A 25,085-nucleotide genomic window follows, 5' to 3' on the forward strand; every position below is an offset into this window, starting at 1 on the left:
TTGAGAGTAAATGTAGAAAAAAGTAAAGTGATGGTTATTAAGAAAGAAGGTTACTCCCAGTGTGATGTTACAGTGAATGGAGAGAGACTGAAAATGGTGAGAGAGTTTAATACCTGGGTACAGTGATAGAAAAGAGAGGAAAATGTGTTAAAGAAGTGGAAAAGAGAGTGGCACAAGGAAGGAAAGTAGCTGGTGCAATGAAGGCTTTGATAAGAAACAGAGGCTTGAGTGTTGCAGCTGCATGAGGCTTACATGAAGGAGTGCTAATGCCAACTTTAACATATGGATGTAAGACTATGGTGTGGCATGAAAATGAAAAGTCAAGAGTGAGAGCAGTGGAGATGGGACTGCTGAGGAATGTATGTACTGTACAGAGGGTGGATAGGATGTGAAATAATGTGATTCATGAAAGATGTGGAGTGAGGGAGTCGGTGGACACCAGAATCCAAGAAAGTGTACTGAGATGGTATGGTCAAGTGGAGAGAATGGATAACAATAAAGGGATGAAAAAGTTATATCTGAGTGAATTTGAAGGAGGGAGGAGGCAAGCTTGGCCAAGGAGAAGGTGGAGGGATATGGTGGTTGAGTGTGTGATTAAGAGAGGTGTGAAAGTTGGTGAGGGTAGAGGACTGACAAGAGATCGAGCTGGCTGGATGAATATTGTGAGGAGAAGCAATTGATCAAGTATTTGGCACCCCTTTTTAACATAACAGCATCTGGATTGACTCTATCGGATACGTTTATGTGAAGCTACAGTACGCGGTGAATGTTTTTGGTGTATCAGATAGAGCCAGGATTCCGGGAGCTTGAATTATGAGTGAATGGAAGGGTGGCCCATTGGATTGGGCAAATTTGGCCTGTCTGGACATTGCTACTCCTCACCCTGCCCTAAGGTGGGAAAGGAGGTCCTGATGATGATGAAGAAGAATATGGTGTTTAAGGCGGCAAATCAAAAGAGGGAGAAAAGGGATATCGTAGGTGGGCAGTGTGTGAAGAATGACGAAGAAAAGATAGTGCTGAACAGTGGGGATATTAAGATGCCTGGAGAGAGCATTATAACTGGTTGTAGAATGAAGAATTTGACTGGAACGGGGACGGTTTGGAGGCAGCAGACCCGGTGTTTAGCCCTTGGCCTTTCCTAGGGACTCAAGGCTGTTTGGCTAGATTTCCTAGGGAACAGCTACTACTATTACTACACCTGTCATTCCTTCGTAACACCTGCCGTGCTCATTGTCTCATGTGAGGCGATATGAAGGCCACCCCTGGCTGTGCTGATCTCCTCATATGAGTCGATGGATCTTGGTGCCATAATTTCAAGCACGAGGAAGCATCAGTGGTTTCCATGGGAATGTTGACTCTCCCTCTTCACCATTAGAGGTGTTACCAAGTGATGCCATACTGCAGTTGCCAAATACTGCATACTTAGTAATTCAGTTCTCATTTGTAGCCCAGCAATGGCAGATTCGTGTCCATCTGCCTTCCACGGTGCTGATGAATTATCGCCACCCTCACACCCACTTAAGAGGTGTAAATTACAGAAAGGTGAGAGCGATGAAGAATTTGGGCGCAGAAACACATAATCTGATGATAAAAATTTAACTTAATATTTTTTAAAAAGTCCTGAAACAATGACTCAGGGAAGGTAATCAGGTTGATAAGAATTAGTGCAGTGGGGTTAAAAGGAAGAAGCAGACATACCTGTAAACCACTACACAAACATAAGCTACCCATAAACCAGGTGTTATTAAAGTAGTGCTTTGATACCCCCCGGGAGTATTGAAATGGGTGCTCGAATGTATCCAGAGAGGCATCCTGAAAAAGGGGAAAAAAAAATTATGTAATTTGTGCATGAATGTTATTTTGTTGAAAAAAAAAAATAATATGCATAGAATTCATCTGTTTGTTCTTTGCCACTCTTTTTTTTTTTTTTCCCTTTATACAGGAAATTGAAAGTGAAAGGAATAGCAGTATTAGAGAGGTGGTATCAGGTTGACTTAGAGTATAGCCTGGGGGTATTGGGGCAGAAATTGTTCAAGAACCACTGTCGTATGCTAACACACAGTGAGTCTGGAAAACAGTCTTCTCTACATTGGCAGCCCTTTCCAGTTAACAACAACACAACCCCCATTACTCCAGAATAGACACATCACTGTCTGTCTGTCTATTGTCAGATGCCTCAATCCTGTAAGGGGTGGCCACAAACAAATTGCCTCCATGTCGCCCTGTCCCCTGCCATTTCATTGCCCTCCCCCAAGCTTACACACCCCACTGTCATATACCACTTCACTCCATCCCTCCATCTCGTCCTTATCCTCCCCCTCCCTCTCCCCCCTTCCACCTCTCACATACATTTTACTCGTTAGTTTCTCACACTCCGTCCTCTCCTCTTGGCCAAACCACCTCAGTGTATTTTTCCTAATACTTTCTGTCACATCCACACCACAACACTCCTTCACCTCATTTGCCAGTCAGTCTGTCCATGTAACTCCACGTGCTCCTCTCAGATAACTCACTTCCACTGCTCTCGTTCTTGACTTGTGTCCCTCCAACAAGGTTCAAGCTTCACTTCCGTATGTTAGAGGTGGAATCACAATACTGTCATGCAGTGGCTTTTTCTTTTTTACTTCCATGCCTACTTCCCTATTTCTTATCACTGCTTTCAAAGAACCAGCAACCTTTCTTCTTTGTTGCACCCTTTCTAGCACTTCTTCCTCCAAATGTCCATCTTTACTTATCACACTCCCAAGTACGTAAAGCAATCACAGTTTCCATTTCCTCATCATCCAACCTCACTGTATATTCAGTGACTTCATTTGTCTCAAAGACCATAACTTTACTCCTTCTTACATTCACCTTTAGATCCGTTTCTTACACACTCTCCAAACTCATTCATGAGGCCATGCAGTTCCTGTTTGTCATCATTTAACAATGCAGTATCATCTGTAGACTACAATACAGGAAATTTCCAAATGCTACCTTTCTCACTGGGGCTGCTCCAGTGTCCACTGTCCTACCTTGTACCACTTTTATAACTCCATCCGTCTACAGATTAAACATCCATGGGGACATGACACATCCCTGTTTCAATCCAGCATTCAGATAGAAAATTCACTCAGTTCTCTATCCACATGCACTGCAGCCTTAGCCCCCTCATACATACTCTTCACGGCATTCAACAACTTCCAATTTACTCCATATATTCCTAATGTTTTCCACATTCCTTGTCTATCCTCCTTGTCATATGCTTTCTCCAGTTCCATGAAGGCCGGATACAACTTCCTTCATTTCTCTAGAAACTTTCTGCCAAAGACCTAAGGATGAATATCTGGTCTACACAACCTCTTCCCCTCCTGCAATCTCTCTGTTATTCTCCAGCTAATTCCTCAGTTATTTCCCTAACTTTGTCAATAGATATTCTGCCATATACTTTTCGTATTACACTATGAAGACATAATGGTCATGTAGGTGAAGCAGCCCAAGGTTATGAAGGAGTGCATGGGGGCTGTGCATATGGTCTAAGGAATGCAGAAGGGGAAAGGATACTCGAGTTTGGGGAGGCAACGGACATGATTGTGTGCAACACATATTTTAGGAAAAGAGACAGTAGGTTAATTACGTATGAATCTGGGGGAAATAGCAGTCAGATAGATTATTTTCTGGTTAGGAGGGCCGATAGGAGGTTAGTGAGGGATGTTAAAGTTATAGGAAGTGAGGAGTGTGTGCAGCAGCACAAACTACTGATTTGTGATATGGTGCTTAAAGAACAAATGATGAAAAAGAGGACTTATGTACCTAGGAGGAAAATATGGAAGCTGAAAAACCAAGTAGTAAGGGATGCCTTCTATAGCGAGTTGAGGAGAGTGGTGGCTGAACAGGGAGCTGTAGACAGAGGCGTTAATGAACAGTACAGAGCCCTCAAGAACAATTTCTTGAGAGTTACTGATGTAACATGCGGCTGGACAAGAGGACCACCAAGACATAAAGTAACTTGGTGGTGGGATGAGGGTGTAGAAGCTGCAATTAAGGAGAAAAGAAGGCTTTTCCGGGAATGGAAGAAGGGTGGTAGCAAAGAGGAATATTTGGCTGCCAAGCGTAGGGCTAGGAGAGAGGTATACAGGGGCAAAGTCTGAGTCACAGAGACAATTACTTGATAACCTAAATCATGGGGAAAGGAAAAATATATTTAGGGTGGCAGGTCAGGTGAAGAGGGATAATCGGGATATCATAGGTGAGCAGTGTGTGAAGAATGATGAAGGAAGGGTAGTGGTGAACAGTGAGGATATTAAAGATGCATGGAGAGAGCATTATAACCGGTTGTTGAATGAGGAGTTTGACTGGGACAGGGAAGGTTTGGAGCCAGCAGATCCAGTGTCTGGCCCTTGGCCTTTGATTGATACTGCTACTGTGAGTGAGGCAATAGGCAGGATGAGGGTGGGGAAGGCAGCAGGTGTGTCTGGGTTGACTGCCGAAATGTTGAAGGCCTCAGGCGATATAGGGGTGAGTTTAGTCACTGACCTGATAAATAGGATTATTTATGAGTGTGTTGTCCCAGATGATTGGCTGAAGAGTGTAATTGTAAATGTGTATAAAGGGAAGGGTGATGCCCTGGAAAAGAGGGGAATTATAGAGGTATAAAGCTTTTTAGATCAGATAATGAAGGTAATGGAGAGAGTTTTAGAAGGTATGATTAGAGAAAGAGTGAATATTGATGAGATGCAGTTTGGGTTTATCCCAGGTAGGGGGACCACTGATGCCATATTCATTGTTCGACAGCTTCTGGAAAAATATATTGGTAGGAGAAGGGATCTTTATTTTGTTTTTGTTGATTTGGAAAAGGCCTTTGACAGAGTCCCTAGAGAGGTGGTGAAGTGGGCAATGAGAAAGCTTGGCTTGGAGGAGTGGCTGGTTAGGGTGGTTATGGCCATGTATGTGGGTGTTCACACCCAGGTGAGAGTGAATGGAGATTTGAGTGATGAGTTTTCCGTGAATGTTGGTGTGCATCAGGGGTCAGTCTTGAGTCCCATGTTGTTTATCATGGTACTTGAAGCCCTTTCATGTGACTTTAGAAACGGACTCCCGTGGGAATTGTTGTATGCTGATGATTTGGTGTTGATTGCAGAGAATAAAAGGGAGGCGGAGGAAAGGTTTAGGAAGTGGAGAGATGGTATGGGGCAAAAGGGTTTAAGGGTAAATGCAGATAAAACAAAAGTGATGATATCTAGGGTTGGTGGCGGTACTGTCAAAGACGAGGGAGAGTGGCCATGTGTAGTTTGCCACAAGGGCGTGGGAAGTAATTCCATCTTGTGCGGTGTGTGTGATAAATGGGTGCATAAGAGATGTAGTGGTATCAGAGGTAGACTGCGAGATAATGCTGATTTTATGTGTACGGCGTGCCGGGGTGAGCAGGTGGAGATCGTCAGACGTGAAAGAATTGAACTTGCTGGTGAATCTCTTGAGTGTGTGGAAGAGTTTTGTTATTTAGGAGACATGTTGTGTGCTGGAGGTGGGGCTGGAGCTAGCTCTGTGGCTAGGGTGAGAAGTGGTTGGAAGAAGTTCAGGGAGCTCTTGCCTCTCCTGACATTGAGGGGGCTCTCCCTACGTGCTAAGGGGTCTTTGTATGCAGCGTGTGTTAGGAGTGTAATGCTGTATGGCAGTGAGACCTGGGCAGTGAAGGAGGAAGACATTCGCCGGCTCAGACGTACAGAAATGACAATGATTAGGTGGATGTGCAGTGCGTCCCTGCGTCCAAGGCCTGGAGGGGCTGGGTTTACAATGGAAGAGTTGAGAGGTAGGATGGGACTGGAGTGTATTGGTGTTGTGATGAGGAGAGGTAGATTGAGGTGGTTTGGATATGTGGAGAGGATAGGGGATGATAGTTGGGTGAGGAAAGTGAGAAGTGTTAATATTGGGGGTGGGGTTATGAGGGGTAGACCGAGAAAGACATGGGACGAGGTCATTAAGTGTGACCTTAGGGTTAAGGGACTGAACAGGGAGGCTGCAATGGATCGTGCAGCATGGAGAGCCGCCATTAGGTGACCAAGGCCGACACATGCAAGCATGTTGGAGCCTTTAAAAACGAAAACGATTACACTATGAAGACAGATTCTTCTATGATTACCACACACTTCTTTTTCCCCTTTTTTTTTGTACAAAGGAATAATTATACCTGATTTCCAATCCTCTGGGACTATATCATCCTCCCAGGCCAATCTGCACCTCTTCCATGTCCATTCAACTGCTAACTCTTCCCCATACTTAACCATTTCGCCTCACACTCCATCATTCTGTTGGGCTTTCCCCATTTTGACTTTTTTATTGCTTCCACTACTTCCATCCTACTGATCTCTTCCTCCCTTCTCACCTCCCTTCTTCTCCCAGCCATTCCCCAGCCACATATATTTGCATTACTTTCATTCTGTATTTTTAACAATTCCTTATAGTGTTCTCTCCATCTGCTCGCTATTTTTCCCGTCTCCACTATCAATTTGCCGTTTTTATCTTTCACTCCTCTACTAACTTCTCTATCACCCTGCCTGACTTTCTTTACTTCCATCCAGAACATTTTCTTAAATTCCCTCCACTTTACTGTACACTCATATTCAGTGGCGGCTCGCCCATAGGAGCTGCTGAGCTGCAGTCCCCCCAGACAACTCACTGCCAGGTGTATGATTCCGTCAACCTCACACCAGAATAATAAGCCACTAACAAATATGTCATAATAGAAAGTCTTTAGATGTTATTTTCAATATATTTATAACTGAATTTTGAATATTTTTATTAAAACGAGACAAAAATGGAGATTTCGTGCTGTACGATAGTGTAGGATTTATTGTCGCTACATTGAGCAACGTCGAGCTGCAACCGGTGCAGCCCTCATGCTTACGTTGAGTGTGGGTGGCGTCACGTGTTGGTGGTGATGCGTAAATTGCTGTGAATACTTTATAAGTTTAATTACCCTCTGACAAACAATGACAATGGAAAGTAGGGTGAACTCAGTGAAGTATTTACAAAGTATCAACTTTTCGCAGCTGACATTAAATGAAAAGATCGAAATAAAAGCAAAAGGAAGACATACACCAGTTTTATCCATTCAGCAGAGAAGTACAAGCAGGAGCAAAGAATATACACGCCAGTTTAACGTCAGTGTTTATGAGAAGTGTGAATGGCTTTGTGGTTGTGACGAGAAAAATGCTTTATTTTGCTTTCCATGCTTAGTGTTTGGTGGGGACCCACCATGGACGAAAAGTGGTGTGACTGACTTGAGGCATTTACCTCAGAAAATAATGAAACATGAGCAGTCGGCCAAGCACATGAATAACGTGATTGATTTATCAATGTTGGGTAAAGTGAACATTGCAGCTCAAATTGATTCAGCATACAAGCTCTCGGTTGCAAAACACAATGAAGAGGTGGAAAAAAACAGAGATGTGTTGTCCAAAATCATAAACTGTGGAAAATTTTGTGGAAAATTTGAACTCCCTCTTAGAGGACATGGTGAAACTACTAGTTCCAAAAACCCAGGGGTATGTCGAGGCATAGTTCATTTTGCTTGTGGCTTAGATTCCAGCTTAGATGCTCATATACGTAATGCTACGGTGTTTAAAGGAATATCAAAATCAGTACAGAATGGACTTTTAGAATCTATGTTAGAAATCTGCAAAAATAAGATCAAGGAAGAAGTAGAGAATGCAGAATATTTGGCAGTTATGTGTGATGAGACAACGGATATTTATGATAAAACACGGATGGTAATTGTTCTTAGGTATGAGGTACAAGGGAAACCTGTTGAGAGATTCTGGGGATATTATAACTTAATCAGACCAGAGAAGCAGTATCAAGTGTATTATTGAAAGAGCTCCTGATTTTAATTGCTGATTTTCCACACAAGCTCATTGCCCAGACTTATGATGGTGCAGCTGCTCTTAGTGGTGTTAACAGGTGTGCAAACCATAGTAAAAGAAGTGTATACCAGTGCTCACTTTATCCACTGTTATGCACACCAACTAAATTTGATTTTTGAACAGGCAACATCACAGAATACTAATGTTTGAGTATTTTTTAACAGCTTGTCAGCAATACCAGCATTTTTTTCAAAATCTCCACAAAGAATGGCTGCATTGGAGAATGTTGCTGGCCATCAAATTCCAAGGCCATCTGCAACACATTGGAATTTCAAGAGCAGAACAGTCAATGCTGTACATGAAATGAAAGATGCATTAATTGAATTTTGCAGCATTCTGGAAGCATCCAACTCAAGAGATACTGGATCTGCAGCAGCTGGTATTAAGAGAGTTTTGAGTGATCCTGAATTTGAGTTTTGGCTGGAAATTTTCTCCAAAGTAATGCCTCATGTTGACATCAAGTTTTCTCACTTTCAGTCTAGAAATATTGGTGCAGCTAAGGCTAATGCCTCTTTAAAAGCTTTCACTTCTGCAGTTCAGAAATTAAGAGATGTATGTGATGCTTTTGCGTTACCTCCTGCGCAAAAGAGAAGAAAATTTGATACAGATAGATCAGATGCTGCAAAGGAGGTTTGTGACTTAATTTTGTTGCAATGCAGAGCGAGGTTCAGCTTCACCAGTCATTTGGAAGCTAGCAAGTTACTTTTAGTGAATAATTTTCCAGTGTATACTAAAGACTTCCATAGTAATGCACTTGTACAAGCAGTTGCAGCCTATCTCATGTTTGAAAAAGACAAACTGAGAACCGAACTCACTGTACTGTACACAAGAGAAGATTTATGTAAATCAGAAAACCTCATTGACCTGTTGGAGATCATGAATGACAGTCATTTACAGTCAACATTTTCAGAAACTGTCAAGCTACTGAAAATTTTAATAACATCTCCAGTGACAACGGCAGAAGCAGAAAGGTGCTTTTCAACTTTGAAGGGAATCAAAACTTTTTTGCGCAGTACCATGGCGAATGAGAGACTGTCTGCTCTAGCAATGATTTCGATTGAAAATACAGTGATAACAGAAATGAAGGATTTTATTGACCAAGTAATAAACCATTTTTCTACATCGAAGAGCCGACGCACTGATTTTATTTTCAAGTAATATCAGCATCACCAATCACCACATCAGCCATCCATACCTCCACCAACCTGACAATGACGACCCCTCCTTGCCTACAGTATGTATAAGGTATGTTTATTAATGGCTTTCGTTTAACTATTTCTTTCTTTAATTCTCTTGTATTTCCTTTAATTGCGGTATTATTATTATTATTATTATACTGTTTTGTGATGCATTCAGTGACGCAGTCCCTCCATTCTATTTTTCCACGAGCCGCCACTGCTCATATTCCCTCCATGTTCCTCACCTGCTCTCTTCTTACTGTCTCTTACTAATCTTTTCATGTCTCTCATCCTCTCTACATATAACTCTCTCATCCATCTCTCAACTTCCCCTATGCCTCTGCTCCCCATCCACTCACTATATGCTTTCTTCTTCTGCGCCACAGCTTGTCTCACCACATCATTCCACCATGATGTTCCTTGCATCCCCTTATGTGTTCTCTTCACCCTACACACCACCTCACATGCTGCACATATTTCTTCTGTGAATATTTTGCATGCACCTTCCACCTCCCCCATCTGCTCTAAATCATATTTACTTAATTGCTCCTCCACTTCTCTCCTATATTCTGCCTTTTTTTTTTTTTTTTTTTTTCATCCTCTTGCAATGTTTCTACCCTCATTGTATGGAATACTTCCTCTTGTCCTTCCCTCCTTCTATTGCTCCATCACGCTTGAACCTTGTCTTTCACCACCATCACAAGGTGGTCCGAAAGTCCGCTCCTCCAATCTTTGTATGCTCTTGCATCCATTACGTACCTTCTCATTCTGCCATTGACACACACTTAAATGGTCAACAAAAATAAAATTACTTCATGGTTCTGAATTCAAATGGTCTGATTCTACGGTACTCAAAGGTGCTGAACTTGAATATGGCATCAGTAAGCACGTATCAGGTCCAGTTCTTGAAAACCAACACATCGGTGTATCTTGCTGACAGGACATGACTCATACATTTGTTTGTTTAGTTCCATTGATTAAATTTGTATATTTGTTGCAGGTTACATATATTGTTTCCACTTCTGTTCTTGCAGAAATTCTCAATCACTTTGACAAAGGTGAAAGATGGAATGCTGTAAATGTGTAAACAATCCTGACCGTTTTTGTTACATTTGTGGAGCGTTCACCCCGGAAAGCTTCAAGTAAACCATCACAAAGGCTGTTCGAGTGAACTACAAAAGCTACGTCAAATGTCCGTTGGGCAACCAAGACAAGAATGGAAAATGAAGTTCCGGTTTGCCATTCGCTGTACCACTGATGTGGCGAGAGCCCAAAGACCACAGCAACAACAGCTACTTCTGTCTCACTGTCTCATGAAGATCAGAAGAATAGCTGTCAAGACATGAGCCACAGTACAGTACCCCAATATCACTTCTGCAGTCTGACCAGTGCCACACAATGCAGAACTACCAGTTGCAAATCCACTTGCTGAACACAAGCTAAGCAGCGAATCTGATTCCATTCATAGCCCCATAGATGATGACTACCAGGACGACTCAGGAAACAGCAGGCCCAAACCATTCAACCAGGGAGCCCTTCATGATCTCATAAGGGACCTTGATTTGTCTAAAGAAAAGGCAGAGCTCCTGGGATCACGACTGAAGCAGCGTAACCTGCTGGAAGATGGAGTGCGCATCATTACGGCGTGTCATCGGCATAGACAACTGTCTGCGTTTTTCAGAGTGGCAAACAACCTTTGTTACTGCAATGATGCAGTGTCTCTCATGCAACAGTTCTGCAAGTCTGATCCATACATGCTGGCTGATTGGAGGCTGTTTATTGATTCAGGAAAAGACACTCTGAAAGCAGTCCTCCTGCACAGCAGGAATTGGCTTCCATTTGTGCCAATACACACGGAGAAGATGACTGAGAGCTATGAAACTATGAAGATTGTGCTCTCTGCTGTTGAGTATGAGAAGCATCAGTGGAAAATATGTGTGGACCTCAAAGTGATCAGTCTACTTCTGGGCCTTCAGAGCAGTTACACAAAGCATATGTGCTTTCTCTGCTTATGGAACAGTAGAGTTTATGCCGAGCACTATGTAAGAAAAGAATGGCTGGCAAGACTAAAAGATTCACCCGGAAGGTTCAGCTGTCTTCACAAACCACCTTGTGGATCCAGAAAACATGTTCTTGCCTCCACTGCATCTCAAGCTGGGCTTGGCAAAAAATTTCATAAAAGCCATGGATCAAACAGGTACTGAGTTTCAGTACTTGTCTGTGAAGCTCAGTGGCGTGGTATCCAAAGCCAAGTTGAAAGCAGGGATCTTGAATGGTCCTCAGATCAGCATGCTGGTTAATGATAATGACTTCATCAAGGCATTAAACCTGCTGGAGAGGGAAGCATGGGAATCATTTGTGAATGCCGCACAGAACTACCTTGGAAACCATCATGCAGACAACTGCGAAGAAATTGTGGCAGGCATGTTTCAGAGTTATCGAGCTTTGGGCTCACGGATGTCCTTGAAGATTCATTTCTTTCACTCCCACCTCGATTTCTTCCCAGATAACCTCGGAGACATCAGTGATGAGCACGGTGAAAGGTTTCACCAAGACATTGCTATAATGGAGAGCAGGTATCAAGTCCGATTCAGTCCCAACATGATGGGTGATTGCAGCTGGATGCTACAACGTGAAGAGAGTCAGTTGAACAAACGGAAAAGCAAAGTGCAGAAGTATTTTTTGAACTTCATCACTTTGCGAATAAAATGTGCATTGGATTTCCATATTTTTTGTACCATAAATCATCACAATACGAGGTGCTACCCAAAATTTCCAGTAATTTGAACAGAGGGAGCCAATCCTTTGCAGTTTTGCCTTTTGCTGGTAGGAGGAGTCAGCAGCACCCCTTGTGCATCAGTGTGGACCTGGCCACGCCTGTGAGTGGATGTGTTGTTGAGCTACACGTACTGTTGTAACGTGGTGCGAAGGTGGTTTTGCGGTTTTGCAATGGCGGACCGATGGCGCAGCAGTGTCAAGTCAATGTGGATTGTTTTCTTTGATATCCAAGGGATTTTTCACAAGGAATTCATCCCTCCCAGTCAGTCTGTCAGCGGAAAGTTTTACTGTGAAGTTCTGCAGCGTCTGAGGGAGAACATCCGCCGCAAATGTCCAGAACAATGGAAGAACAAGGATTGGGTCCTGCATCATGACAATGCCCCTGCCCACACATCAGTTGTTGTCTGGCAGTTCCTGGCTTCCACTAACATGGTAGTCATTCCCTACCTACCTTGTTCACCTGAGCTTGGCCCCTGTGACTTTTTCCTGTTTCGCAAGCTGAAATTACGACTGTAAGGGTGTCGATTTGACTCGATTGAGGAGATCCAGACAGAATCGCAGGAGGTGCTCAAGACCATCATGCCTGAAGCCTTCCAGGGATGCATGGACTCATGGAAAAAACACTGGGACCACTGTATACATGCCCAAGGGGACTGCTTCGAAGGCAACAGTGAGAACTAGGAGGTAAGGTAACTTATTTTCCTACAATATTCAAATTACTGGAGCTTTTGGGTAGCGTCTCGTGTTATCTGTGTGCGCCTCAGTACTGTATATATTACAAGGCTGAGACAAGTTATGCCACATTGAATATATTTTCAGTCTGATATTCAAGAAACCTGGTCTGATAGCGCAGAATGAATATCAGATTTGAAATCAGTGCTATCAAATTAGTCAGGGACACATACTCACATATGAGAACCATTTTGGTTGTTGACCAGATCAGTCATTGCCTTCTATTCATTCAGTTTACTACCCACCCTTCATGTCACTTGCCATGTATACCTATGGATCATTTTGTGCTGAAAGAGGATATTGGCTATCACCAACCCCCTCCCCACACAAACGTCCTCTACAGTACTGCCATTTTCATCCACTTCTGCAGGCACATCCCACTCACCAACTACTTCATCCATCTTCACATTCACTACTTTTCCATTCATATCTTCAATCAGAAACACTCTCTCATTCCTCTCAATCTTTTCCATGCATACTTCCACATTTGCCCAGAACTCTTCTTCGCTCTACGTGCACAGTCTTGTGTTGGCACATACACACACATACACACACACATAATCACCCATGTTTATAATCCTGCTTTCAATCTTACCCACACAATCCTTGAACCAACTAATCCATACTGTCTTATATTCTCCTTCCATCTCTTGCACATAACAATACATACACCCTCATTTGCCCTTTCATTCTTACCTGCTCCCACACAAATACCCCACCCATATTCCCACTCTCTCACACTCGCACCTCTTCATTTGGTCGTAGTTAATCCACGTATGTCCACATTAGCATCCGCAAACATCTGGACAGTCTCTCTTTCACCTAATCATTCGCACTTCTTACATTCCATGTCGCTATCCAAACCATGTCCTTTTTCTGGTCCGTGGTTGCCACCTGTTTGTCCCTTCCTGGTCTGAGGTGTATCAAGAAATAAAAAAACTCTACAAGCACTTTACTGGATTGGATCAGCAACCATCTTCTGAAATATTTAAAACCACACAGCATCCAGACACTCACAGACATTAATGGTTACCCATATGCAACTTTGTAGCATTTCCAACACTTGGAAACATGGAACATTCATCACTTCTTAAGTCAGATAAGAACCCATCACACCCTTTTCCATTCAAACCCATGACACTGCTTAGCACACCATCGAAGATAAATGAACACCTAATTCTTTGCAAAGTCACATGCTTCCTCACAGCATGGCTTTTGAGCACTGCACTCCACAGACACTTTACTAACCAGCCTCGCACAACACATACCTACTCCATGAGACCTGCACGATGTATAATTCTTACAGCAATAGATGTTAGTAAACAAGCACATGAACATTCACGAGACTAGCATCAAGGATTTCATCTGTCAGTGAGGAAGTCCCAGATGTTTCAAATTTATGTATTAAGAGAAGTGAATTTTTCAAAAAGTGCACCTTGTGGTGGTGCAGATTGGATCACAATACATGCATCACCTCTCGCAAATGGCATGCCCATTCTCAGTCTTAACCAGGGTTTTCATAGAAAGTATGCATGTATAGACACTCTGTACAATATTATGAGAGTGTGTATGTGTTGTCATGGGTCCTTCAGTGGGTGTGACAGTGAATCTGTTTGTCAGGTGAATGAGTCATATAGGGAATGAGTAAAGAATATGCATGTACTGTGGTGGATGTGATGATCAGTGAGACTGTGTGTTGGGTGAACAAGCTGTTTAGAGAATATGGATGTACACATGTTATTTGCAGAATAGTGCAAGGGTGTGTGTATGAGGTCATCAGTGTTACAGTGAGTGTGACAGTCAGTGAGATTGTGTATCATGAAAGAGAGAGGAGATGCCATCCAGTCCAGTACTGCAGTGCAACAGAACATGTCATGCATAAAACATTTACACATATGCTCATACACTACCTTTGGATTATTATGTTTCACTGAAGTCCTGAGATAAAAGATAATATTACCTGGCAAGCAGCTGAGGCCAAGCCTTAGGCCTTGAGGTCAAGATTGAAGCTTTTACAGAAACACAAGGACAAGGCCAATCGAGGCAGAAGCTTTTACAAAACTTCAAGGCCAAGACCGAGGCTGTGGCCAATCCATTCCTGAAGCCTTTTATGGGAGGCCTAGTGAGGTCTAAGCTTGTCTGTATATGGTGTGTCACTGAAGCTTTTATAACTTATTTGCCATGTTAAACAAGGTTTTAAAGATTATTTACAATGATGAGCACCTTTCCTTTCTTCACATATATGGTTAAAATATCACATAGATTTTAGTTTCTTCAGTATTGATATTACACTTGCAGGTTTGTGATTCTTTCCAAAATACAGTATACCTGTCTGTAAATTCAGTGTCAGTATTTTGCACCCAGTCAGGTGTGGGAAAAAAAAAGAACATTTACTATATTACCCCACTCCATTCCCCCCACAGTTTACACCCACTTCCCTGTTCATCATTCTTTCTCTCTCTCTCTCTCTCTCTCTCTCTCACACACACACACACACACACACACACACACACACACACACACACACACACACACACACACACACACACACACACACACACACACACACACACACACACACACACACACACACACACACACACACACACACACACACACACACACACACACACACACACACACACACACACACACACACACACACACACACACACACACACACACACACACACACACACACACACACACACTTTAAGGATGCGGCAATGCAAGCAGAAATAATGAACAAACGTTTCCAGTCAGTTTTCACTAAAGAAAAGGAGCTTGTGGAAGGGGAGGGAGTGATTAGAAATGTTCCGGTGATGAAAGATATAAAAGTGGAGGTGCAGGAAGTGTATAAATTACTGGGAACTCAAGATGTAAGGAAAGCCCCAGGACCTGATGGAATTTCTAATTGGGTACTGAAGGAATGCAGAGAACAACTGGCGGATAAAATTCACAGCTTAATTGTATGCTCACTGGAAGAGGGGAAAGTGCCAAAAGAATGGAAGAGGGCAAATGTGGTACCAATTTACAAGGGAGGAAACAGGGAAGAACCCCTGAATTATAGACCAGTATCTCTAACCAGCATGGTTGCAAAATTGTGTGAGAGAATCCTGAAAGACAGATGGATAAAATATCTGGAAGAGATGAATATTTTGGCTGAATGTCAGTTTGGATTCAGAAGTGGAAGGTCATGTGTTTCAAACTTGTTGAGCTTTTACTCAAGAGCGATTGATGTGGTACAGGAGAGAGATGGTTGGGTGGATTGTGTGTACTTAGACTTAGAGAAGGCCTTTGACAAGGTACCTCATAAGAGACTAATGTGGAAACTAGAATATATAGGAGGACTAAAGGGGAAACTTCTGGAATGGATGAGAGACTTTTTGAGAGACAGACAAATGAGGACAGTAATAAAGGAAAAGATGTCTGGATGGAGGGAAGTAACAAGTGGAGTCCCTCAAGGCTTGGTGTTGGCGCCAGTAATGTTCCTGATTTACGTAAATGATATGGTAGATGGAGTGAACAGTTATGCGAGTCTGTTTGCTGATGATGTAAAGATCTTGAGGAAGATAGAGGTTGAGGAGGATTGTAAAATACTGCAGGAGGATTTGGATAGGATACACAATTGGAGCCGGACATGGGAAATGAAATTTAATGTAAAGAAATGTAAAATATTGGAAATGGGTAAAAGTAGCAGGAGACCATCACTGAATTATTTTTTGGGTAATGAATTAATCACAAAAAGGAGAGAAGAGAAAGATTTGGGAGTGCTGGTCCAAGATAGTTTGTCACCAGAAAAGCACATTAACAAGATAGTTGGAGAGACTTATAAGCTCTTGACTAACATAAGAGTAGCATTTCATTATATGGATGAGGAAATGATGAAAAAATTGATAGTGGCCATGATCCGCCCCAGGTTAGAATATGCAGCGGTAGTGTGGTCCCCACACAAAAAGAAAGATATAAACAAGATTGAGAGAATACAAAGAACAGCAACCAAGATGGTCCCCAGTCTGACAGACCTGTCATACAGAGAGAGGCTGGAAAAACTGGATTTGCCTTCGTTAGACGAAAGGAGAAAGAGGGGAGACATGATTGCGGTGTTCAGGACCATGGTGGGAGTAGATAAAATTGACAAAGAAGATCTGTTTGTATGGGATAAGAGAGCAACAAGAGGACATGGAATGAAATTGAAAAAGTCAAGCTGCTTGAAGGATATCAAGAAATATAGCTTCCCTTACAGAAGTATAGACTTATGGAATAGCCTGGACAAAGAGATCGTCCAGTCTAAAAACTTAAACGAGTTTAAAGTTAAATTCGACTTATTGAGAAACAGCGACGGAAACCCACGAGCATAGTACATTCCGTGTATATCACAATTAGGTATATTCTTAAATATTTAGAACGACTCAGACAAAGAGGTGGTGCATGAGAAAAACATTCATGTGTGTAAAGGTAGACTTGATAAATGTGGATATGGAGACAGGACAACACGAGCATTGCTCAATTCCTGTATACTACAAATAGGTAAATACAAATAGGTAAATACACACAGGATAGGGCCTTATAAGAAAGGGGAAACAAGATCAATGAGAGTCAAGTTTACATCAGAAAGTGTAATAAATGAGATACTTAAAGTGACCTGGGAATTAAGCAGAGACGGGGATGGAAAATATTATAATAAGAAAAGATCTGAATGAAGAAGAAAGAGACGTTTCAAAATTATTAAAGGAAGAAGTAAAGGAAAAAAATGATAAGAGGACAGAGGAAGAATGTAATACCTTTTTTTGGAGAGTAATGGATATGAAAGTAAGGAAGTGGTATTTAAGGAAACAGAAGTGAAGGAAACTAAGGGGGATGGCTGTGAAAGATCAGAAGTTGAGTAAGTGGTATGGACAGAGAGTAGGAGAGAAGAGGGTATTTAAAACGTCAAAAATAATTTGAAGGTGATATATACTAATGTTGATGGTTTCATATCGACAAGGATCGAAATTAATGATTTCTTGAGAGAATATGAACCTGATGTCATGTGGTTTGTAGAGACCAAATTAAGAGAAGATATTGATGTTCATTTGGGAGATGGTAAATACAAACTATGGAGAAAAGACAGAAAAGAAAAAAAGGGAGGAGGAGTGATGATAGCAGTGAAGAACAACATATATGTAGATACCGTGGAAATGGGAGAAGGCAGGGCTGAAGTGATATGTATGAAATTAGAAACTGGAGAGAATGTTAAGAGAGATATGGCGGTAGTTATGTATGTTCCCCCAAAGACGAGAGCATGGCAGGATGACGAATACCATGAGATGTTGTCAGATATGGCTAGCTATTTGCAAAAAATAATTGAGAAAAGCAATAATATAATTTTGGTGGGTGCCTTTAACTGTAAAGAGGTGAACTGGGAGGAATGGTACTCGGGAGGCGGCGAGGATTCGTGAGGCACTATGTTATTAAATATAATAATGAATAATGTGATGACGCAATAGGTCAAAGAAGAGACACGGTTTCGAGGTGAGGACACACCAGCAAGGTTAGATTTACTGTTTACCAAAGAACCCGATGTAATAGAATCATTGAAATATCTCTGTCCTTTAGGAAAAAGTGATCATGTGGTCATTGAGTTCCAGATGTTAATAGGGAACGTCGGGCCAAGAGACGAGCTTCATAGACAGGGAAGATACAACTTTAGGAAAGCAAATGTTACAGGATTGAGAAACTTTTTTGAAAATGCGGATTGGAGAAAATTCAGAGAAACAAGAGAGATACAGAGGAAGTGGGATATCTTTCTAGACCTCTATAATTTGGGAGTGGAGAAATTAGTACCAAGAGTAAGAGGGAAAGAAAACAGGAAAAAGGAGTGGTTTAATAGAAGGCATATGATAGCCAAAAAAGAGAGAGATAAGGCATGGAACAATTGGAGAAAGAGAGGTAACAACAGAACAAAGGAAGAATATAAAAGAACAAGAAACGAATACACAAGAATACGTAGGGAAGAAGAAAGGAATTCTGAAAAAGGTATAATAGACAAATGCAAGGATGAACCCAAACTGTTTTATAGATTTGTTAATGGCAAACTGAAACAAAAGGAAGGAATCACCAAACTGAAAGTAGATGGAGAGGTCTTTATGGATGCGGCAATGCAAGCAGAAATAATGAACAATCGTTTCCAGTCAGTTTTCACTAAAGAAAAGGAGCTTGTGGAAGGGGAGGGAGTGATTCGAAATGTTCCGGTGATAAAAGATATAAAAGTGGAGGTGCAGGAAGTGTATAAATTACTGGAAACTCAAGATGTAAGGAAAGCTCCAGGACCTGATGGAATTTCTAATTGGGTACTGAAGAAATGCAGAGAACAACTGGCAGATAAAATTCACAGTTTAATCGTATGCTCACTGGAAGAGGGGAAAGTGCCACAAGAATGGAAGAGGGCAAATGTGGTACCAATTTACAAGGGAGGAAACAGGGAAGAACCCCTGAATTATAGACCAGTGTCTCTAACCAGCATGGTCGCAAAATTGTGTGAGAGAATCCTGAAAGACAGATGGATAAAATATCTGGAAGAGATGAACATTTTGGCTGAATGTCAGTTTGGATTCAGAAGTGGAAAGTCATGTGTTTCTAACTTGTTGAGCTTTTACTCAAGAGCGATTGATGTGGTACAGGAGAGAGATGGTTGGGTGGATTGTGTGTACTTAGACTTAGAGAAGGCCTTTGACAAGGTACCTCATAAGAGACTAATGTGGAAACTAGAATATATAGGAGGACTGAAGGGGAAACTTCTGGAATGGATGAGAGACTTTTTGAGAGACAGACAAATGAGGACAGTAATAAAGGATAGGATGTCTGGATGGAGGGAAGGAACAAGTGGAGTCCCTCAAGGCTTGGTGTTGGCGCCAGTAATGTTCCTGATTTACGTAAATGATATGGTAGATGGAGTGAACAATTATGCAAGTCTGTTTGCTGATGATGTAAAGATCTTGAGGAAGGTAGAGGTTGAGGAGGATTGTAAAATACTGCAGGAGGATCTGGATAGGATACACGATTGGAGCCGGACGTGGGAAATGAAATTTAATGTAAAGAAATGTAAAATATTGGAAATGGGTAAAAGTACCAGGAGGCCATCACTGAATTATTTGTTGGGTAATGAATTAATCACAAAAAGGAGAGAAGAGAAAGATTTGGGAGTGCTGGTTCAAGATAGTTTGTCACCAGAAAAGTACATTAACAAGATAGTTGGAGAGACTTATAAACTCTTGACTAACATAAGAGTAGCATTTCATTATATGGATGAGGAGATGATGAAAAACTTGATAGTGGCCATGATCCGCCCCAGGTTAGAATATGCGTGGTAGTGTGGTCCCCACACAAAAAGAAAGATATAAATAAGATTGAGAGAATACAAAGAACAGCAACCAAGATGGTCCCCAGTCTGACAGACCTGTCATACAGAGAGAGGCTGGAAAATCTGGATTTGCCTTCCTTAGAGGAAAGGAGAAAGAGGGGAGACATGATTGCGGTGTTCAGGACCATGGTGGGAGTAGATAAAATTGACAAAGAAGATCTGTTTGTATGGGATAAGAGAGCAACAAGAGGACACGGAATGAAATTGAAAAGTCTAGCTGCTTGAAGGATATCAAGAAATATAGCTTTCCTTACAGAAGTATAGACTTATGGAATAGCCTGGACAAAGAGATCGTCTAGTCTAAAAACTTAAACGAGTTTAAAGCTAAATTTGACTTATTGAGAAACAGCGACCGAAACCCACGAGCATACTTCGTAGTACATTCCATGTATATCACAATTAGGTATACTGTATTAGGTAAATACTTAAATATTTGGAACGACTTAGACAAAGAGGTGGTGCATGAGGAAAACATTCATGTGTGTAAAGGTAGACTTGATAAATGTGGATATGGAGACAGGACAACACGAGCATTGCTCAATTCCTTTATACTACAAATAGGTAAATACAAATAAGTAAATACACACACACACGAACGAACAGCCGGAGTGAGCAGATGTCCCAGCCATCGCTCCTAACCATAAGTAGTTTCAGGAATTTTGTCTGTCCTGTCTCCTAAGGTCTTGTTTTAAATTTAAAATAATGAAAGTTAATAGACTACCAAAAATGTAAAGATTTATTGGCTAGAGTATACATGAATGTTTGTAGTTTTTTTCAGTAACAGCTGTTTTGGTACTTTAACCAACGTCAAACATGGCCGAAAATGTAAACAATGAGGGACTTGAATTTCAAGGATTTGATATAAATACCAATGTCATGGACCTGGTTAAAACATTAATTATGAGGATTAGTGAACTTGAAAAGAAAGTAGAGAATCTAGTGATAAAGGATGTGTCTGAAAATATGGAGACTACCATACAGAGTCTGATCCAGTCCAGTGAGACAGCAAATGAAGAGATTAGAAATTTGAAGCGTGCAAATGTCGAACTGAGGAGGAAGCTAGAAGAGAGTACTAATAAAACCGAGAAGGTGAGTAATGTAGTAGAAGAACATAAGTGGGCACAACTAGAAGAAGAACAGAAAGAAGTGGTCATCTTAAGAGTAATCATCCAGGAAGAAAGGGAAATGAACAAGAAAAAAATGGAAGAAAATGTAGTGAAAATACTGAAGAAAAAAGAGAAAATAGTGAGAGAAACTGTAGAAAGGAACAGATGTGTGGTAATATTTGGAAACAGGGAAGAGGAAGAAAAGGTTAGGTTCGTAAGACTCGAGAGAGACACGAACCTGGTGAGACGAATATTAGGCAAGATTGACCCCGTAGGAGACAAGTGGGTAAAAGAAATTGAGGAAGTAAGGAGGATAGGGCCTTATAAGAAAGGGGAAACAAGACCAATGAGAGTCAAGTTTATATCAGAAAGTGTAATAAATGAGATACTTAAAGTGACCTGGAAATTAAGCAAAGAGGCAGGGATGGAAAATATTATAATAAGAAAAGATTTGAATGAAGAAGAAAGAGAATTTTTAAAATCATTGAAGGAAGAAGTAAAGGAAAATAATAAGAGGACAGAGGAAGAACGTAATACTTTTTTTTGGAGAGTAATGGATATGAAAGTAAGGAAGTGGTATTTAACCCCTTAACCGCGGGGCGTCACTTTCGTGACGCTTGGGAGCAAGGGATCATACCGCGGGGCGTCGCTTTTGTGATTCTGTGTTATTTTGAATTCACCCGGACTTCCAAGTGGGGGCTTGTATCATCTATCAGTACTGCCAATGTCCAACACTAGTCAGCACTCCTAATCTCATCTGTACTCCCATCCATTGTTGACAATTTAGCCATTTCTCCCCGTTCTTGACTCCCCTCCCTACCCCCCCTCCATTACCCTATCCTCTTGCCTGCCCGGCCGTGCTACACTAAGTAAATCTTCCCTGGAATTTTTCACTGATTTCATCCATTGAAATAAGCCCTATGTCCTATTCTTATACCAAATAATATATACAAGAAAGAAATAGGGTAAGTGAGAGTGCCATACACCTGGAATTGGCTAATTATTACCTGACAACACCTCACGTGCACTCGTTCGCTAATTTTCGCTGTTTTTTTCCCCTTGAAATATGCCGTATAATCTATTTTCGTAATAAATTTACATGTAAGGAGGGAAGGGAGAAGCCTAAGTGATATTTACATTCACCTGGAACTACCTAATTTATAATGTATTGTCTAGATTTCCTGCCAATCATTTCAGTGCTAGACATAGCTGTTTCAAGAGCTAACATTGGTAGCACTGAATATCCCCTAAGTAGGCCTCTACCCCGGCCCTCCGTTATCAGTTTACTCTCATCTTGCGAAGTGGGGGTACATATGTTTCTTCTTGCTGACTTTAGGGACTTTTTCACCCCCATGCAAAGGGCCCTGTGACCTTTACCTCCTACTAAACCTCGTGTGGAAAGAGGTAAAGGGCTGACAATTGATAAAAGAGTGACTACGATCTTTGTATTCAGTAAAAGGGTGCAAGTGGAATTGTAAGTAATGTGTAAATAATGTGTAAACAGCAAGTGAAAGTAATGAATGTAAATATACGTGAACAATGGAAAATAGTTTTATAAGTTACTTCAAGTGACAGTGCATAACACAGTGTAAATAAAATAGAAATGTAAATAATGTAAATAAAATAGAGAAAACAAAATGGAGAGGAGAAAGTGTGAGAGAATGGGAGTATGGATGGGGTATATGTGCAGGAGTAGGTGAGAATGAGAGGGCGAAGGAAGGAGTATGTATAGTTGTGAGTAAAAGATGGAAGAAGAGCATAAGACAGTATGGATCAGTTGGGTCAAGGATTGTGTGGGTAAAGTTGAAAGTTGGAATACAAATGTGGGCGATTGTGTGTGTGTATGCGCCAACGCAAGATCGTGCTAGAAGAGTGAGAGAAGAGTTCTGGACAAATGTAGAAGTGTGCATGGAAAAGTTTGGAAGGAATGAGAGAGTGTTTTTGATTGGTGATATGAATGGGCTGCGTCATCATTTATTCATTCACAATTTCTCTCCATTTATTTCTGTCACGCACAGCCACTCTTCCTTGCTCAACAGACATCCCTCTCGCATCCAACGCTCTCTTCACACTACCCATCCATCCTATTCGTGGTCTCCCTCTCAGCCTTACACCTCTCACATCAGATCTAGTTATCTTTTTCACCAATCGCTCATTATCCATTCTCTCCATATGCCCAAACCATCCCAACACCCTCTGCTCAACTCTACCAGCCATCTCCAGAACAACTCCAGTACTCCTTCGCACTTCATCATTTTGCACTTGATCCATACGCGTCACTCCACACATACTCCTCAGACACCTCATCTCCATTACATTCAAACTTTTCCTCTCTGCTACACCCATATTCCATGTTTCAGCCCCATATAATGCAGTTGGTACCACAGCACCCTCATACAGCCTTCTCTTTACATCCATTCTAAGCGAACAACATCTAAACACTTTTTTCATTCCTTCAAGCACCTTTCCTACTTCATTTCTTCTAAACTTCACTTCTGCATCTATTCTTCCATCCATAGCAACATGTGACCCTAAATAATTAAAACACTCCACCTCCTCAAGCAACTCACCATTCAAAACTATATTCATCCCCCTGCCAACGGCCATGCCACGTTGAGTACACCGCTTCCCGTCCGATCAGCGAAGTAAAGCAACGTTGGGTCTGGTTAGTACTTGGATGGGTGACCGCCTGGGAACACCAGATGCTGTTGGCATAACGTTCTCCCTACGTGTCAAGTGGGGTTGGTGGAGGATTAGTGCCCCTCCCTGTAAAACAATTAACTCTAAGCCCTTGGCCACCCTGTTTGGGATATATGGCGTCTGGCAATGAATGAAAAAAAAAAAATATGAATGGTAAAGTTGGGAATCCAAAGGTGGATGGAATAGTTGGTGAGTGGGGTGTGCCTGCTGAGATAGATGAGAATGGGAGTGCGTTAGTGGACATTTGTGCTGGGAGCGGGTTGGTGGTAGCCAATACCCTCTTCAGGCATAAAATGATCCACAGGTATACATGGCGAGTGATGAGAAGGGTGGGTGGTGAACTGAATGAAGGGAAGGCAATGATTGATTATGTGTGTGTGGATGAAAGGATGTGAAGATGTGTAATGGATGCAAGAGTTTATAGAGGTTGGGGGAGTGGACTTTCTGACCACTACTTGGTGGTGGCCAGAATCAAGGTCCAATTAGAATGGAGAAATAGAAGAAGGGAAAGACGAGAGGAAGGAGTAGTTGCAAGGAGAGTGGAAAGGTTACAAGAGGATGAGAAAAAGGCAGAGTATAAGAGAGAAGTGGAGGAACGATTGTGCAAATATGAATTGGAGCAGATGGGAGACGTGGAAGGTGTGTGTAGCATATTTACAGAAGAAATATGTGCAGCATGTGATGTGGTGTGTGGAAGGAAGAGAAGACTGAGGGGGGTGCAAGGAACAGCGTGGTGGACTGAAGAGGTGAAACAGGCTGTGGCACAAAAGAAGAAAGCATACAATGAATGGATGAGAAATAGGGGTGTGGAAGAAGTTGAGAGGCGGAAGAGAGAGTTATATGTAAAAAGAAAGAGAGAGGTGAAAAGATTAGTAAGAGAGAGTAAGAAGAGAGTGGATGAGGAATTTAGTAGGAATTTGAGTGTAAAGTGGAGGGACTGTAAGAAAATGTTCTGGAAAGAGGTGAAAAGAGTAAGACAGGGCGGAAGTGAAGTTAGCAGGGGAGTGAAAGATAAAAATGGTAGATTACTAGTGGAGAAGGGAGAAAAAGTGAGCAGATGGAGAGAACACTTTAAGGAATTGTTGAACGTAGAGGATGGAAGTAATGCGAGTATAAATGGCTGGGGAATGGCTGGGAGAAGGAGGGAGATGAGAAGACAGGAAAAAATCAGTTGGATAGAAGTTGTGGAAGCAATGAAGAAAGTTAAATCTGGGAAAGCCCCAGGAATTGATGGAGTGTGTGGTTAAATGCTGAAGCATGGGGGAGAGATAGTAGTAGAATGGATGTG

At 41.7% G+C, this 25,085-nt stretch overlaps 1 protein-coding gene, 1 non-coding gene and 1 pseudogene across 2 annotated transcripts in view; all 3 read left to right on the plus strand.

Annotated features, from left to right (window-relative positions):
* The window catches only part of LOC145415046 (uncharacterized), a 1,008,740-nt gene that overhangs the window by 921,569 nt on the left and 62,086 nt on the right, over positions 1 to 25,085 (plus strand). The window lies entirely within an intron of this gene.
* On the plus strand, positions 7,644 to 9,059 carry LOC145414869 (zinc finger MYM-type protein 1-like; annotated as a pseudogene).
* Positions 23,693 to 23,811, plus strand: LOC145415242 (5S ribosomal RNA). The gene has a single exon (XR_013900026.1). It is a non-coding gene; the product is annotated as a 5S ribosomal RNA (ribosomal RNA).

The sequence above is a fragment of the Coenobita brevimanus genome, chromosome 101, assembly GCF_032717465.1.
Source record: "Coenobita brevimanus isolate Jiangsu-jjx chromosome 101, ASM3271746v2, whole genome shotgun sequence".
NCBI classification, from domain to species: Eukaryota; Metazoa; Arthropoda; class Malacostraca; order Decapoda; family Coenobitidae; genus Coenobita; species Coenobita brevimanus.